The sequence below is a fragment of the Drosophila ananassae genome, assembly GCF_017639315.1.
Source record: "Drosophila ananassae strain 14024-0371.13 chromosome 4 unlocalized genomic scaffold, ASM1763931v2 tig00000071, whole genome shotgun sequence".
In the NCBI taxonomy this organism is placed as follows: Eukaryota; Metazoa; Arthropoda; class Insecta; order Diptera; family Drosophilidae; genus Drosophila; species Drosophila ananassae.
The window spans coordinates 1161991-1178281 of record NW_025319041.1 but is presented as its reverse complement, the minus strand read 5'-3'; the positions used below and the strand labels follow the sequence as shown (position 1 = coordinate 1178281).

The following is a 16291-nucleotide window of genomic DNA, read 5'->3' as shown; positions in this document are numbered from 1 at the left end:
AGCCGAAATTAATGAGTCAGGCTTGCCCGTTCTTTAACTCTGGAGTAGATTACTGCGGCCCCATATGGATTCATTATAAGATTCAAAGCAAATGATTCGACGAGTCTAATATCGCAGTGTTTTGTTGTTTCTCCACGAAAGCAATTCACTTGGAGTTCCGCCGGTTCCTTGGAAATCGAGGAAAGTGCCAGATGATCCATTGTGATAATGCAACGATTTTTGTTAGAGCCAATAATAAATTGAAAGAGCTCGAATTCTCGAGCACCATTATTCGGTGGCCTTCGGGAAGCTGCGTTGAAGTCTGCAAAACGGCTGCTGGTATCAATTACCACCCCCTGATATCAACATATCCCGTGCGGCAAATCCTTAAAACCCAAGAAAGGAAAGCTAACTTCGGGCGGAGCCGAAGCCCTTGTAGTTAGGTAGCAGCTTCTACTATTATATATATGTATATCGGACCGAATGTAGTTGATCCTAATGAAAGTTTCACCATCAAATCAGTTTTCTACAAAAATGTTGGAAAGAGTCCCAAACATCTTAAAAACTAGCAAGGTTGTGCAGTTCAGTTATATGAAATTTGGCAGATCGGATTCGGTTGCCCAAAATGGAATCCTACATTCTAGCTTAAAAAAAAACAACATTATTTCAAATCCGATCAATCAGTTATACGGCAGCTATAGCATATAGTCGGCCGATCCTTATGAAATTTTGGAGATAAGCTATTTTTGCCAATTATTACATGTGTGGAAAGTCCCAACCCTCTAACGTAAGAAAAACAAAAAAGTTATGGCACTTCCGATCAATCAGTTATATGGCAGCTATAGGATATAGTTGACCGATCCCGGTTCCAACTTATATACTACCTACAAACAAAAGAAGGATGTGTGCAAAGTTTCAACTTTATAGCTCTAAAACTGAGAGACTAGTTTGCGTAGAAACAGACAGACAGACGGACAGATGATCAGACGGACATGCTCATATTGACTCAAGAGGTGATCCTGATCAAGAATATATATATTGCGTTTTGGAAGCAATGGTCGTATGAGTACCTGCAAGAGCTACAGTGGGGTAGCATGCATGCGAAACCCAAAATATCTGATATCAATTTTAGTGACGAAAATATGCTATATAGGTGTACAAAATTGCATATAAAAATATTCTTGTTCGGCACGTGACTGATTTTTTTTTGCTTTTCTTGCACGTGCCGAACAAGAATATTTTTTATATGCAATTTTGTACACCTATATAGCATATTTTCGTCACTAAAATTGATATCAGATATTTTGGGTTTCGCATGCATGTTCGTCACCGGTACTTTACCTCGTCAAGAGGTTTTTTTATATGATATCAGTTGTTTTTTTGTATATATTGATCTTTAATTATTTAAAATAGAACGCATAATGTATAGAATATATATATATGGAAGTAACCTCTAGACAGGCGATTCACACAGTTAGCAATACTTTAATTGTAAGGATAAACATCAAAACTCTTTTTTTTTTAACTCTACAGATTTTGACATTCAAGAAGGTGGAATAATTAAAAACCTTTCCAAAGACGTAAAGAACTTTTCGATAGCTTCAGTGGCTCTGAAGTTATACGTAATTTTAATTTACAAAGGTTTTAGAATTTGGTTAGTTTAAAAATTTTAATTAAAAATTTGCCCAAAAATGTATTTAAAATCCAAAATTGTTTTTTGGTTGCGGGAAACCAAATTGTTTTAAAAAAATAACAGATGAGAGGCATATCCTTATAATAGTTCCACTATATAATAAATTATAAAAAAACAAGAAAGGAAAGCTAACTTCGGGCGGAGCCGAAGTTGATATACCCTTGCAGTTGAGTCGCAGTCCGCTAGGTGGCGCCACGCATCTTATATTATTAGATATGTCGAATCATGATCGTTGTTGTTGTTGTCTTCCATTGTGGCGCATCGAGTTTCAGCCTTGTACACACTTCCAGTTCTGGTACGCAACTGCCTGCGTCTAATTCTCTACCTACTGTGCATACTACCAAACCTCGATCGGCGACAGCGACACAACGCTGTCGCCTCGCTACAACGGTATACAAATTAACTCATAACAAATTATCGTATTGACAGTTTCACAAAACACTATTCAGTTCCATAACTATAATTTTTTTTCATCAATTCAATTCAATTTTTCTTTCTTTCTTTTCATTTCTTTGTTTTTCTTCTTCTTTTATATAATCCATTCTTCTTCATTATTCACTCTTGTAGTCGCATAATCAAATCCCCACACGCCATGATCAAAACAAACAATATGTTTTGCACTTGTGCTTGCATTATATTTTATGGACTCAGTACTCTGCCATTTTCATTGGCCAGCAGTACTTCATTTTCTTCTTCAATACTCTCAGTATTTTCATCTTCACTCTTTTCTTCAATTCTCTCAATATTTTCATTTTCACTCTTTTTTTCAATACTCTCAATATTTTCATTTTCACTCTCTTCTGTAGCGGTTACGTTTCTTTCATCTAAATTATTATAATCATCGTACACATTTAGCTCTTCGGGCACTTGCCCCTCTGGTAATTTTCTCTGGTAAATCCTCATGTGCATATTTCTTTTACTAGTTAAAGACTTTAAAATGTACCTGTCACCTTCTAGAACTTGTACTATTTCAAAAGGCCCCCTAAATTTTGGACTCAGCTTGGTCTGGTGTCTTTCTTCGCTCTTAAGTAATACAAAATCTCCAATTTTGTGCCCTTTTTTTTTGCCTTATTTCTATCAAATCGTTCTTTATCATAAGCTGCACTGGCTTTGCAGCTTGCGCTCTTACGTTTGGCAAATCAATAAAATTTTCTATATCACTAGGTGGAAGTAATCCCAATGGGCGTGCAAGGTCCCAATAACATTTTTAAAGGACTTGCTTTCGTAGTGCGATTGGTTGTACAATTGATTGCCAACTGCACCTCTCCCAACACATCCTGCCAAGACTGTGTTCCCGTTTCAACCGCCGTTAACATATTCTTCAACGTGCTTATAGTTCGCTCCACTTGGCCATTAGCTCGACTTGCACCAGTGGCTATCAAATGCAATTTTATTTTTTGATCTGAACAAAATTGACTGAACTTTGCGCCTGTAAAACACCTTCCCTGGTCAGCTATTATTCGGTTTGGTACTCCAAACAATGAAACGGCAGATTGAACGGCCCTTATACAACTCTCACTGTCTAATTTAAGACTATGACTAAGATAGACATATTTGGTAAACGCGTCTATCTGAACAATAACATACTCCTTCTGATCACTCTTGCCACTTAATTTTTCTGTGATATCGATGTGGATAGTGTGCCAAGGAATAGTGACTTTTGGTATTGGATGTAATTCCTCCTGTATTTTTCCTGAAGTGGATTTTGACATTTTGCAAGTGATGCAGTTGTCGACAAATTTTTTTACGTATTTTGACATATTGTCAAACCAGTAGAAATCGTAAGTTTTATCTAATGTCTTTTCGAATCCTAAATGCATTATGGACTCATCCACTTGATTTATGACAGACCATCTGAAAGCTCGTGGCACCACTGGTAAGCAACGTGTTCTCCCATTTCTTTGTATCTTTCGATGAAGAACTTCTGCCCTTAATTCATAGGTTTTCGCAATATCTTCAGGCAGAGAAGTTTTTAAAATGTTTAACAATTTCGACTATGTCCACATCTCGACGTTGTTCAGCAATAAGCCAGTTGCTTGAAATTTCAGCTAAATTTACTCTTTTCTCTTCGACTATTTTTGTGGTTGTAGTAGACTTTTTTGAAAGGGGATTTCTCGATAAAAAGTCAACGTGTGCCATCCTTTTCCCTTCTCTATACTGAATATCGAATGTGAAGTGCTGCAAATAACCCCACCAACGCTGTGCTCTGGGGGTTAAATCTCGTTTATTTCTCGCCGCCTTAAGCGAGTTGCAGTCAGTATAAACTACAAAGTTCCTGCCCAGCAAATAATGGCGTCCTGCCCGAAAATGCTTAATGGCGTTCACGACAGCTAAGGTTTCCAACTCGTACGAGTGATATCTTGATTCTGCCGGTGAAGTAGTTTTGCTATAGTATTCTATTACCTGGGGTTTGTTATTAATTTTGTGTAATAAAATTGCACCGTAGCCACTGCAACTGGCGTCTGTGTGCAATTCGATTGGATAATAAAGGTCAAAAATAACAAGGACTGGTTTGTCGGTAAGAGTGGCAATGACCTTTTTCCGTATCTGTTCATGCTCTGTTTTCCAAATAAATTTGTTTTTATCTGCAGTTAAGAAATATAACGGTTTCATTAATTGTGAAAATCCTTTAATAAACTGTCGGAAATAGGATGCTAGCCCAATGAATTGTCTAAGTGAAGTGACTGACTGTGGAGGCGGAAGAGCAGTCAACGCTACAACTTTCTATGGGTTTGGACGAATCTCACCCGCACTTATATTGTAACCCAAATATTGAACCGATGTTTTCATGAATGAGCACTTTGTAAGATTGAATGAAAACCCAGCCTTTGTCAAAACATCCAGAACGATCTGTAATCTTTCTAGCGCATCGCATTTTGTTGAGGCGGCTATCATGATATCATCCATATAGACGATGAAAAAGGAATTTGCTAGATCCCCAAGCGCCTGTATTACTAATCGTTGAAAAACAGAAGGTGCGTTGTTGAGCCCAAATGGCATGGACAGGAACTCGTATTGACCATCCGGAGTCACAAACGCCGATCTGTGATAGAATCGATTGATCTGAATGCAAAGGAATTTGGTAATATCCGCTGGCCATGTCTAGACATGTAAAGTAATTAACTACCTCAAGCCTATTGATTTGATCTTGTATAAGTGGTAAAGGGTATTTATCAGCGACCGTATTTGAATTCAGGTCTCTAAAGTCAACACAAAGTCTGTCCGTACCATTTTTTTTCTTCACTAACAATATAGGGCTTGCATAAGGTGAGCAGCTTGGCCTAATTATATTGTATTTTAGCAGTTAATTAATTTTGTCCCTAACCAAATCTCGCTCGCATGGACTTAAACGATATGGCCTTCTCTGTACAATTTTTGTTGGATCGATCAACCTAATTTTCATTTCGCCAATTCTGACTTTAGTACTTGGGATCCCAGTTATAAATGAATTTGAGTACTTTGCCAACAGTGAATGTAGTTTTATTTTATCTTGTCCCTCAAGCTCAGTATCAATATCGGCTGGCTCATTGCCGGTACACAAATTAACTACTTTGGTTTTTGAGATCCTAAATTGGTTTGATGAAATGACAATATCAAGACCCTGATTTAATATCTCATGGCCAATTACAATGTCGTTCTGCATATCATCATCGTCTATAACGTGAAACAAAATTTCAATACAATAATCGTCAATTTTTACATTGCTTAATATTTGTACAGTACTACATATTCCATTGCTGCTGATACCTTTTAACATAACAATATTATTGAATCTTTTACCAGAAAATTTTGGTACTTAGCTTTTTTTTTATCAACGAGCATTCCGATCCCGAATCGAAGGTGATTTCAAAAATTTGGCCTCTATGGTTCAGACATCCCTTTGGTACTGCAACACTGCACTGTTCCACTCGCTTCTCCCGATTGAATGCCTTGTTCCTATCAGCTTCCTTCTTTGTACATTGGGTGGATATGTGACCCAATTCTCCGCACTTGTAGCAAGTTAAATTTGATTTTCCACGGTGATGAACATCATGCCATGTTTCAGCCTGATGCTCCATAGCGCCGCTTTTCCTTTTAATAAAAGTGAATGCTTTTAATTCGGACTGTAGATCGCCTCTGGTTCGAACATTTGATGTGAAACTTAAACGCTGCAATCGGTGATCGAAGCTTGCCAGCAGCGCAAGGGTCACAGACACAGAAATCTCTTCTTGGATATCCATTTGGCGCCATTTCGTCGTTAGTTCGGTAACCATGCGACTTGCATGAGCAACCAGACTCTCGCCATCAGTCGGTCGATTTGATAGCATATTAAGAAACATAGCGGCTGGTGTTTCTATAGTGTCGAAGCGTTGTATAAACAATTCTTTAAACTCAGGTCAAGTAATTCCAGCATAGCACACTTGCGAAAGCCATTGCGAAGCACTTCCTTCTAAAGCCGAACTCAAGGCCATAACCAATGCACTGCTTCTCAATGTGTGTGCTTGTAAAATCACTTCCACCGTTGAGCACCTCCATGATGCGTTGGCGCCTAGTTTGTCTGCGTTGAATTTGGGTAGTTGCACAGTTTTGTTCTGCCCTGCATCAGGTACAGTTGTTTTTATGGCTCTCACTAGTTCAATTAAATTTTTATTTTGTAACTCCATCAGGGCACGCCAGGGTCCATCTAGTGCTGAAGGCTGGTGGCCAGATCCCACTTCTGATGTCGAATCATGATCGTTGTTGTTGTTGTCTTCCATTGTGGCGCATCGAGTTTCAGCCTTGTACACACTTCCAGTTCTGGTACCCAACTGCCTGCGTCTAATTCTCTACCTACTGTGCATACTACCAAACCTCGATCGGCGACAGCGACACAACGCTGTCGCCTCGCTACAACGGTACTTTTTAAAGCGACAACATCCAAGCAACGGTCGCTGCCAACGGTTGCCTGGCAACCACACACTCACAGCGCAAGAGGCTGATGCAATATTATCACTCTGGTGAAATACCCGAAAATGTGTATTCGCACACACATACACATACATTTGCAACCACGCAGTTTCAATGCGCCGACAGATATATAACGGATCGTATATAGTCGGCCGATCCTTTTTAAATTTGGCATATTGAATTATTTTGCCCAAAGAGTAATCTGTACCAAGTCCCATCTTTCTAACTTAAAAAACACCAAAGTTATGCCAATTCCGATCGTTCTATGACAGCTATAGGATATAGTCGGCCGATCCTTATGAAATTTTGTACATAAGATATGTTGGTCAAATTTAAAATGTGTGAAAAGTCCCAACCCTCTAACTTGAAAAACACTAAAACATCACAAAAAAGTTATGGCATTTCCGATTAATCAGTTATATGGCAGCTATAGTGTCGACCGATCCCGGCCGTTCCGACTTATATACTACCTGCAGGGAAAAAAAGGATGTGTGCAAAGTTTCAACTCGATAGCTCCAAAACTGAGAGACTAGTTTGCGTAGAAACCGACAGGCAGACAGACAGACGGACATGCTCATATCGACTCAGGAGGTGATCAAGAATATATATACTTTATAGGGTCGGATATGTCTCCTTCACTGCGTTGCACACTTTTGACCAAAATTATAATACCCTCTGCAAGGGTATAAAAATCTCCAATTTTTTTCAGTATTGCCAAGAAAAAAATAGTGCAAACAGACAACCAGACAAACAGATACACTGGCTTCACTTTGAAAAAGCTGTAAAAATCGAATTTCTTGATTAACTTCTGAAAGAAATGTGGGAGCGGGTCGGTTGAATTACCAATCTTGTGAGTCTTCTCATTAAGACATGAGACACTGAAACAAAAAGCAGAATTACATCAAAATTTTCCCTGAAGCAAAAAAGTTCGAGGTTGGCCGAGAGGAGAGCATCGTGGTTCCCGGAGGGCCTGGGTTCGAGTCCTAGTTGAGTCAACGTTTATGTTTTACTTTTTAAGCCCTTTTTTATTTGGATTTTATTTTTAAATAAATAAACTAAAAGCTGAAAAGATATACTCCATATTTTTTAGGGTATTGACCAAATATATGCAGACTCCAAAAAGCAAAGTTGCCAATCAAATACACACACATGTATAAGTAAATGCAAGCTTCACAGGAGGCTGGACAAAATTGGTAGCTGCACTTACAGGACTATATCTTGAGTTAACGAATTTTGCCAGATGTGATCGATATATCAAAAGTTGCGTCATCTTAAAAGCTATCTACACGTGCAATATAGAGAGGATCAAACGAGCAAATTTTGAAAAAAAATTTTTTTTCTTAGAAAAAAAGTTTATTTTCAAGGTTTTATTTTGTACTATATAGACGTTTGGTCTCAAAGAAAGTGGAATTGATATTTAAAAAACCCTTTCAACGGTGTAAAGCTCTTTTTAATATCTTTCTTAATTATACAGTTATAAATTTTTTTATTAACAAAGTTTTTTTAATTTTTTGACGCAAGCTTGAGGTATTTCAAAAAGTTGTAGAACAATAGTTGCTCATATGATAGTAACAAACATTTTCCAATTTTTTTCAGGATTTTTAAGAAAAAAATAGTGCAAACAGAAAAACCGACGCAAACTGGCTTCATTTTGAAGAAGAAGAAAAAATCGAATTTTTCGAATAACTTCTGAATGAAATGTCGGATCGAGTCGATTGAGGTACCAATCGACGCATATTTAGCTTTAGAATGCGAATATATAAAAATATCTGGGGACTAAAATGTGTCCACCAGCCCCACTTTAGTGATTAACAATTTTTTTACTTTCACCCTAATTTCCCCCAAACCAAATAACTTTTGGAATATGTTTCGACAAAAATTATCTAATTGAAACAATACCATTCGATTGGTATATAATTCATTTAGATCGGTTGCTTACAGAAAATTTTTAATCGGCTATATATAGAGTTACCTCGCGCACACCAAGGCATGCAGGTCGTAACCTCGTGAACTTTCGTCCACAGTGATGTCTTTTATGATTTTTCCTATGGAAGCATTTTCCAATGGTACCTTTTCCTATGGAAACATTTTCCTATGGAAGATTTTTATTTTCCTATTGAAATCAGTAGATCATACCATGTTTTAATTTTGAATTTTAGGGAAAACTCTAAAGGTTTAAAGGTTATGGAGCAGGTAAAATTATGCGTGGAGATTTTTGACTGTTGGCCTGTGTTTTTAAAAACAAGAATGGAACAACAAACCTATGCACTTCAGGTTACAAACTGATGACTGAAACTAAATCAATCTAACCAATGGATCTTCGCAACCAAGGACCCAAATGGAACTTCAGGCTGTATGCAATGGAGTTTCTTTAACTTTCACCATAAAGGCGACTGGTGTGCTGAATTTGCCCACTTGTTGCATAGCTCGCAATGTCAATATAAGCTTAACTGCTTTCGGCACTTTGACCACTGAAGTACAAATTTCATTCAGTCGATTTGGAAATATCTCCGAGCCCATAGAGGAAGCATCAGACTTCGTCTTACTGGAATTAGTCTTACCCAGAATAAGAGGTTCTACAACATCGGTTAGCCGATATAAAAGAAAACAAGAAAGGAAAGCTAACTTCGGGCGGAACCGAAGTTGATATACCCTTGCAGTTAAGTAGCAGATTATACTATAATTTTTTTTTTATAATTTACACTTCTTCCCCACATACTACCATAAATAATTATTTATGATTATAGTCATAAGTTCAAAAACAACTTAAGTAACCTTAGGTGCCAACATTCTCCCCCCTCCATTGAGGGACTCAATCCAATGCGACTGTGCATTCCTAGCAACCTCATTCGCAATCGGATCTATTGTGAAGCTACAATGAACTTCAAGCGAAAAAAACGTCCGATTTGGGATCCAAGAACGGTTCTCAAACAATTTCCCAGTCGCTCAGTTTAGGGCAGCAGCTTTTCAGAAGCGAACGTCTTACATGAATTCGTTTTCGGATCAAAAGTGAACCGGCAGTGAATTCATCAAAAGTCCGACAACGGATACGAAGCGAATTCACCAAATGTTCGCCTATGATCCGACAACGGATACGAAGCGAATTCACCAAATGTTCGCCTATGGTCCTACAACGGACTCGAAGCGAATTCACCAAATGTTCGCCTATGGTTCTAAAACCCACGCATCGAACTCACAGCGAATGATTAATTCCAGCTTTAATGCCTCAGTTTCAATAAAATTCGAACATTTAAAATATATTATTTTTTATTTAACGAATTTGTTCGAATAACGAATACATTATTTGTTATTTACACTTTAAAGCAAATTTTTTATGAATTATTTATTTAATTATTATCTAATTTTTGACGCTTGGCCTTTGAAATGCGCTCTTGGGCATACTGAAAGAAGAAAGAACCGCTTCGCGAGTTTTGACCAAGTAGAAAATATTCGCCTTTCAACCCACAGTTTTGTTAAAAATCACATGGAAAAAAAGTATAATTTAATATTTTTTCTCTCTGACCCTCACCTTGAGAATAGCACAGCAACTTCATCTGTCATAATACTACGAACGGTTTCACGCCGCTTGATGTTAGATGGTTAACCTTTAAAAAACAAAAATATGTAAATATGTAAAATTTATTTTTATTATAAATTATTTACCCTTTACCCTTCAATATTTTTTCATTTAAATAATTCACACGAAAACTTTGCGACCCCTCTTATTGATGCTTGGCACAGAAGTGACAAAAAAAGTGAAGAGCAGGTGAAAGTTGACGTTGAAAGATTTTTTTCCGTTTTGTCGCCTACTTCTCCGAGATACGTTTTTGAAATGTAGGTGAACGTTTTACGAAGGATTTGTGAGCGTTCACTGTTCCATAATTTTTGGTTCACTTTCGGATTTGCTAGCGAATCATAAGTGAAGATTTGGCAAAGCGTCGCACAAGTTCACATCTCTACTAGTATGGTTCGGTTTTGAGTTCACTAGCGAAATATAGGTTAACCTTGTACAATAGTTTCGTGCTAACTCACTTTTTTTTCATTTGAGGTACGTTTTCGTATCGGCAAGCGAATCTTTTGCGCTACCTTTCACCCAACGTTCGTGGGCTGGTTTGCTGGGCTAGAACTAGAAGATATTGCGAATCTTCAGTCTTCCACTATCTCTCATCGCGAGCGGACGTCTCTTATCTCCAAACAGAGCTTTTCGACCTGTCACTGTTCTTTTTGGACCCACGTGGTTCTTATCCTTCTTATTTTTTTCATCGTGCTTAAATAGTCTTCATTCCATTCTTTACAACAATTAACAAACGTATAAATACCACTAAGCTACTTCATGGGCCCAGGGCCTCCAAACCTGGGCGACAATCGGTTTGCGCCGCTTGCCATCAGCCCACCATCAAAAAGAAGAAGACAACCCCAAAAACTGGATATTGCATTCCCGGAACTTCCAACTGCCTCAGTTGATAATCCAAGATATATAACAATCGCCTCCATCAATACAGAAAAGACCATTTCTCTATTCTCATGCTTCGCCGTCCACTGCGCCCTTAAAAAGATCTCCAAAAACATGGTTACCATTTCGAACCTCAGAGACGGAAATTTACCTCTGCTAGTTAAATCTCAAGCAGATGCTGATAAGTTTATTAATACTACCGAGCTCACCGGTATATGCAAAGTTCAGTGTAAGCTCCACCAGGCACTCAACTTTGTGAAAGGGACTGTCTATGCCCCGTACCCCAGCGACATCCCCGAAAAAGAAATCGTCGATGAACTTAAAACACAAAAGGTTACGGAAGTTTATAATTTTATGAAATTCTACGATGGTGTTTCCAAGCCCAGCGGAGTTATCCTAATGACCTTCGAGCTCTATAACCTGCCATCTAAAATCGATATTTCTTGGCACTCTGTTAAAGTCCGCGAGTACATTCCAAACCCCATGAGATGCAAGTCGTGCCAACTCCTCGGCCACACAACCAAATAATGCGTTAATTCCCCACTCTGCTCCGAATGTGCCCTACCACCACATTCTCCAAGTAAATGCACCAAAATCTGTTGTGCCAATTGCTCTGGCGAGCATTCGGCCTCCTCCCGACAATGCCCTAAGTACCAAGAGCAAAGAGAAATACTCAAAATAAAAACAGTCAGAAAATGCACTAAGCGTGAGGCCAAAACAATATTTAAAACAACATCACACAACTCGGTTACAAACATTAAATCAACGTAGCGAAAACGCAAACCAAAACAAAAATGACAAAGTTAAAACTGCTTCCACCGAAGAAGCCCCGAAAAAATCCCTTCCCCCTCCCCATCCCACCCTCTTCCCACTCCCCGATTCCCCAGTCCCCTATTCCCAAACCCCTTACTAGCCAAAGCAATCCACTTCACTTGCTCATAACAAGTATAATACTTACTAACTTATCTCCTGCATCACATGCATACTTACAAGAAATCCACGCCGATTACGAAAGTAGCAGCCGAGCAACATCTTCAAATCAAAATAAACCAACTACACACAATATTAATTTAAATGTCCACGAATCAGACGATGCTATGAGTGATTCATACTAGCTTCATCAATCCAAACCAAACCAGATAACATCCTCTCTCTTCCCACTTAAGTCCATTACACTAGTACAATGGAACATGAATGGTTACTTTAACAATTACCACGAGCTACAACTTTTGATAAACGATAGCAACCCTGATGTTATTTGCCTTCAGAAAACACATATTAATACCAAACAAGGTGTTAGTCTACTTGTACGTAAAGACATTCCCCACAAGCCCATACCAATTAACAGTAATACTTGTTCTTTAAGTATTGAAGCCCATCCCCAATTATACATATATACCTCCATCTCAATTTGTAGCTGCCGACGAAATCCTTAAAATAGTAGATCTTTCTAGCAAGCCAATCTTATATGTGGGAGATTTTAATGCCTGGAGTCCATTGTGGAGATAATCTTCGAATAACTCTAGAGGGTTACAAATAGAAGAAGTCATAAACAAATCAACCTTAACTCTCCTCAATGACGGCTCCGCTACCCATCATTCCACTCACAACTCTTTCACGGCTATTGATCTAACATTAGCCTCCGCATCGTTGTTCCCTTTCTGTAATTGGTCCGTACAAGACTCTCTTTACGGAAGCGATCACTATCCTTTAAAGACAAAGATCAAATTTCGAACTAATCCCATTAACATACCGCCATCCCCTAAATTTAAATTAGATAAAGCCAATTGGGATCTGTATCGTGCCAAATGCAGGGATAACTTTAATTTCCCTGCAACACACGACTTAAATCGGTTTGCCGCCAAAATAATAAAAGGAATCAAAACCTCAGCCAATTTAGCAATCCCTCTAACCAAACCCCCTTTACATCAGAGAAATGTTCCTTGGTGGAGCAAAACTCTGCAGGATTTAAGGCAACAAAAGCAATCTCTTTGGCACGCATACAATGCTTACATACATGCTTACAGAAAAGCTAACGCTCTTTTCAAATACAATTCTAAACAAGAAAGGAAAGCTAACTTCGAGCGGAGCCGAAGTTTATATACCCTTGCAGTTCAGTCGCAGTCCGCTAGGTGGCGCCACGCATCTTATATTATTAGATATGTAGCGGATCGTATATAGTTGGCCGATCCTTATGAAATTTGGCATATCGAATTATTTTGCCAAAAGAGTAATCTGTACCAAATCCCATCTTTCTAACTTAAAAAACACCAAAGTTATGGCATTTCCGATCAATCAGTTATATGGCAGCTATAGGATATAGTCGACCGATCCCGGCCGTTCCGACTTATATACTGCCTGCAAAGGAAAGAAGGGTGTGTGCAAAGTTTCAACTCGATAGCTTTAAAACTGAGAGACTAGTTTGCGTAGAAACGGACAGACGGACAGACGGACATGCTCATATCGACTCAGGAGGTGATCCTGATCAAGAATATATATACTTTATAGGGTCGGAGATATCTCCTTCACTGCGTTGCACACTTTTGACCAAAATTATAATACCCTCTGCAAGGGTATAAAAAGCAAAACGGGAATCCTATGAAAGATTCACTTCTAATATAACCCCTCTATCATCGACCAAGAAAACTTCGGTTGACCTAAATCGCCTAATAGGTAATTCTCCAAATAATTTCAGGACAATAAAATATAACAACGAGGATCTACACCACTCCGTAGACATTGGCGATGCATTTGGGAACTTTTGGTCGGACTACTCTAAGGACGAGAATTTCTCCCACCAATACAAGACCCGTAAAGAAGCAATTCTTTCTCAGGAATACACACCCACCAAATTGTCGACCGCCTCTACAGACCTTGACTCAAATTTTTCCTTTAGTGAGCTTGAATATGCACTTCAGCATGCGAAAGGGAAAACACCCGGTATAGACCGAATTTCATACCCAATGCTGAAACAGTTGCCATCCGAGGCCAAATACCGCCTATTAGAGATGTATAACGCTATGCTCGCTAGGGGCACCTACCCTCATGTTTGGAAATCCGCCGTAATTATCCCTATCCTAAAACCTAACAAACCAACACATGAAATAACATCATTTAGATCTATTTCTTCCATGTTTAAGCAAGACCTTAGAAAAAATGCTAGCCAAAAGGTTAATGTGGTTCATTACGAAACATAAACTTATCAGCCCCCACCAAACGGCTTTTAAGCAACAGCATAGCACTATTGATTCCCTCCTGCATCTCCACCATTACGCATCGGATGCCCTTTCTACCAAAAATCATGTTACCATATTGGCAACTGATTTTGAAAGGGCTTTCGATCGCGTAGGGGTGCATACAGTATTGGATCAACTTTCCCGGTGGGGGGTAGGTCAAAAGACCTTCAACTTAGCGAAGGCTTTCATGATCAACCGTTCTATCCGAGTAAGAGTTAACAACACTCTATCTAAATTCTATACTCTCCACAATGGGATCCCACAAGGATCTCCCCTCTCTGTGGTATTGTTCATGATCGCCTTCCAGTCCTTAAACAACATAATATTAAGACATAAGCAAATTAAACTGGCAATTTATGCAGACGATGCCATAATTTTTAGCAAATGTATGAATACTACTGCACTAAATAATAAGTTTAAAGAAGTCCTTAATGAAATCCAAATCTGGGGTAACACCTCCGGTGCCACTCTTGCTGTAAATAAATGTAAACTTTTTCATATTTGTAAAAAACAGAGCTGTACATACCCACCATTATCGCACAATGACATAGATATAGAACGCGTTTCTTCTCTTAAGATATTTGGCCTGACATTTGGTAAACGACTCACATTTAAACAACACTGTAGCGAACTTAGGATTAAACTTATTTAGAGACTAAACATTATAAAATTCTTAACATCTAAGCGATCCCTCATCCACCGGACCACACTTATACAAGCGACAAGAACTCTGTTGTTGTCCATTATCGATTATGGACTCCCCATCTACGGCTGGTGCGCGCCATCGAACTTAAGAAAAATCTTACCTCCTTACCATGCGGCCGTCAGACGTAGCATTGGCGCATTTCCAACGACCCCAACTAAATGCATCCTAGCCGAAGCAGGATTGCCGGACATTACAACCAGAGTCACGCAAACTACCTTTAAATTAATACCAAAACTCATGTGCTCCACCAACTCTATTCTGCTGAAGGACTATGAAGTTGTTTAGAGACAACTTCTTCCAACGGTGCTTAGGCACCGTAGGAAATTCAAAGTCCAATCTACGATTCGAAGATGTATAACCTTTACCAAGAGACACAACATAGGATCGCCTTATCGTTGGAACAAAGTCATTCCATCCCCTCCGTGGAAAATACGCTCCACCGCCATTGACACTACACTTCATGATTTTCAAAAACCAAGACCCCCAATCACAACGTTTAAGCAGATGTTCGAAGAAGTTACCCATAAAACTCCAATAGGAAATGGCTTTACACCGATGGTTCAAAGTCCGATGCCACAACCACCTTTGCAGTGGTCGACCAAAACAGTTTAATTGTTTCTTGGGGTCGACTACCTCACCACTTCTCAGTTTTTGCTGCGGAAGCAGTAGCTATTATTAAGGCAATCAAACTTTCTCTCGAACTTAAAGAAAGCTATATCATCTGCAGTGATAGTCTGTCCACCCTGCAAAGAGTACAAAACTTCTACAATAACAATAACCTTTTAACCGAAATTCGTCACCTCTGCATCAAGAACATTAGCAAAACTAAACTGTTATGGGTCCCGGCCCATATAGGAATAACTGGGAACGAGCTGGACGGGCTCCGTGTCATACAATCATACCTGGAGTACAACAGGACATCTGGAAAAACATCAAAAACATTTTGCGGGACATCGAACTGGAAGACTGGTCGTTGTTTATCCCCTGGTATAGCCAATTTAACCCTGACAAGAAAGACATCAAGTAGGGAATGCGCCATTCTTACACGATTAAGAACTGGACACACAAGTCTCACGCATAAGCACATCCTTAATGGGGAAAGTCGGCTAAACTGCCCTAATTGCGGAGAAGAACTATCAGTAAAACATCTACTGGATACCTGTGGACACTACCAAAACAGCAGAACAAACCTATTCGGTCTCACCGCGCCATGAAATCTATTATCTGACCTCACAGCTGCCAACTCCAAACTATTACTATCTTTCCTACGGAATTGTAAAATTACACACCTAATTTAA

The 16291-nt window shown here is 38.9% G+C and overlaps 1 protein-coding gene and 1 pseudogene across 2 annotated transcripts in view; both read right to left on the bottom strand.

The window, feature by feature from the left end:
• The window catches only part of LOC123257855 (inhibin beta chain), a 180448-nt gene that overhangs the window by 66842 nt on the left and 97315 nt on the right, over window positions 1-16291 (bottom strand). The gene's annotated exons all lie outside the window — the stretch shown is intronic.
• LOC123257856 lies at window positions 3094-6737 on the bottom strand (annotated as a pseudogene).